The sequence below is a fragment of the Oncorhynchus mykiss genome, chromosome 7 (assembly GCF_057628025.1).
Source record: "Oncorhynchus mykiss isolate SJ-2025 chromosome 7, ASM5762802v1, whole genome shotgun sequence".
Classification (NCBI taxonomy): domain Eukaryota; kingdom Metazoa; phylum Chordata; class Actinopteri; order Salmoniformes; family Salmonidae; genus Oncorhynchus; species Oncorhynchus mykiss.
The window spans coordinates 31,227,333-31,230,435 of record NC_143028.1 but is presented as its reverse complement, the minus strand read 5'-3'; positions in this window follow the sequence as shown (position 1 = coordinate 31,230,435).

The window sequence follows — 3,103 nt, the reverse complement described above, 5'->3', positions numbered from 1 at the left end:
GGGCACATATAAACAACGGAAGTAAGGGATTCTACTTCCTCTTTACTTTGTTATTTGTATTAATTTCACCTTTATTTAACCAGGTAGGCCAGTTGAGAACAAGTTCTCATTTACAACTGCGACCTTGCCAAGATAAAGCAAAGCAGTGTGACAAAAAACAATAACACATGGGATAAACAAAAGTACAGTCAATAACAATAGAAAAAAATCTATAAACAGTGTGTGCAAAAGGAGTACGGAGGTAAGGCAATAAATAGGCCATAGTAGCGAAGTAATTACAATTTAGCAAATTAGCACTAGAGTGATAGATGTGCAGATGATGATGTGCAAGTATAAATACTGGTGTGTAAAAGAGCAAAAAAAGTAAATAAAAACAATAAGGGGATGAGGTAGATAGTTGGATGTGCTATTTACAGATGGGCTGTGTACAGCTGCAGCGATAGCTGATAATTACAGCTAGCGAGGGAGATATAGGTATCCAACTTCAGCGATTATTGCAATTCGTTACAGTCATTGGCAGCAGAGAACTGGAACGAAAGGTGGCCAAATGAGGTGTTGTCTTTGGGGATGACCAGTGAGATATACCTTCTGGAGCGCGTGTTATGGGTGTGTGTTGTTATGGTGACCAGGGAGCTGAGATAAGGTGGAGCTTTACCTAGCAAAGACTTATAGATGACCTGGAGCCAGTGGGTCTGGCGATGAATATGTTGCGAGGGCCAGCCGACGAGAGCTAACAGGACGCAGTGGTGGGTGGTATATGGGGCTTTGGTGACAAAACGGATGGCCCTGTGAGAGACTGCATCCAGTTTGCCGAGTAAATTGTTGGAGGCTATTTTGTAAATGACATCGCCGAAGTCGAGGATAGGTAGGATGGTCAGTTTTACGAGGGTATGTTTGGCAGCGTGAGTGAAATAGGCTTTGTTGCGAAATAGGAAGCCGAGTCTATATTTAATTTTGGATTGGAGATGCTTAATATGAGTCTGGAATGAGAGTTTACAGTCTAGCCAGACACCTAGCTATTTGTAGTTGTCCACATACAGTGGGGCAAAAAAAGTATTTAGTCAGCCACCAATTGTGCATGTTCTCCCACTTAAAAAGATGAGAGAGGCCTGTAATTTTCATCATAGGTACACTTCAACTATGACAGAAAAAATGAGGAAAAAAATCCAGAAAATCACATTGTAGGATTTTTAATGAATTTATTTGCAAATTATGGTGGAAAATAAGTATTTGGTCAATAACAAAAGTTTATCTCAATACTTTGTTATATACCCTTTGTTGGCAATGACAGAAGTCAAACGTTTTCTGTAAGTCTTCACAAGGTTTTCACACACTGTTGCTGGTATTTTGGCCCATTCCTCCATGCAGATCTCCTCTAGAGCAGTGATGTTTTGGGGCTGTTGCTGGCAACACAGACTTTCAACTCCCTCCAAAAATGTTCTATGGGGTTGAGATCTGGAGACTGGCTAGGCCACTCCAGGACCTTGAAATGCTTCTTACGAAGCCCCTCCTTTGTTGCCCGGGCGGTGTGTTTGGGATCATTGTCATGCTGAAAGAACCAGCCACGTTTCATCTTCAATGCCCTTGCTGATGGAAGGAGGTTTTCACTCAAAATCTCACGATACATAGCCCCATTCATTCTTTCCTTTACACGGATCAGTCGTCCTGGTCCCTTTGCAGAAAAATGTTCTTTGGATGCAACTCAGAATTCTTTGTCCTCCAAACACGACGAGTTGAGTTTTTACCAAAAACTTATATTTTGGTTTCATCTGACCATATGACATTCTCCCAATCTTCTTCTGGATCATCCAAATGCTCTCTAGCAAACTTCAGACGGGCCTGGACTGGCTTAAGGAGGGGGACACGACTGGCTCTGCAGGATTTGAGTCCCTGGCGGCGTAGTGTGTTACTGATGGTAGGCTTTGTTACTTTGGTCCCAGCTCTCTGCAGGTCATTCACTAGGTCCCCCCGTGTGGTTCTGGGATTTTTGCTCACCACTCTTGTGATCATTTTGACCCCACGGGGTGAGATCTTGCGTGGAGCCCCAGATCGAGGGAGATTATCAGTGGTCTTGTATGTCTTCCATTTCCTAATAATTGCTCCCACAGTTTATTTCTTCAAACCAAGCTGCTTACCTATTGCAGATTCAGTCTTCCCAGCCTGGTGCAGGTCTACAATTTTGTTTCTGGTGTCCTTTGACAGCTCTTTGGTCTTGGCCATAGTGGAGTTTGGAGTGTGACTGTTTGAGGTTGTGGACAGGTGTCTTTTATACTGATAACAAGTTCAAACAGGTGCCATTAATACAGGTAACGAGTGGAGGACAGAGGAGCCTCTTAAAGAATAAGTTACAGGTCTGTGAGAGCCATAAATCTTGCTTGTTTGTAGGTTACCAAATACTTATTTTCTACCATAATTTGCAAATAAATTCATTAAAAATCCTACAATGTGATTTTCTGGATTTTTTCCCCTCATTTTGTCTGTCATAGTTGAAGTGTACCTATGATGGAAATTACAGGCCTCTCTCATCTTTTTAAGTGGGAGAACTTGCACAATTGGTGGCTGACAAAATATTATTTTGCCCGACTGTATTCTAAGTCAGAACTGTCCAGAGTAGTGATGCTAGTCGGGCGGGCCGGTGTGGGCAGCGATCGGTTGAATATCATGCATTTAGTTTTACTAGCGTTTAAGAGCAGTTGGAGGCCACGGAAGGAGTGGTGTATGGCATTGACTCTTGTTTGGAGGTTAGTTAACACAGTGTCCAAAGAAGGGCTCCCTGATCATAGTTTTCTTTGCATGTTTCTATGTTTTGGTTGGTCAGGGTGTGAGCTGAGTGGGCATTCTATGTTACATGTCTAGTTTGTCTAGTTCTATGTTTGCCCTGATATGGTTCTCAATCAGAGGCAGGTGTTTGTCATTGTCTTTGATTGGGAACCATATTTAGGTAGCCTGTTTGGTGTTGGGTTTTGTGGTTGATTGTCATCGTTCCTGTCTCTGTGTTACTTTGCACCAGTATTAGGCTGTTTCGTGTTACGTTTATTGTATTTGATTCGTGTTTACTTTGTTTCATTAAACATGGATCGCAATAGCCACGCCGCATTTTGGT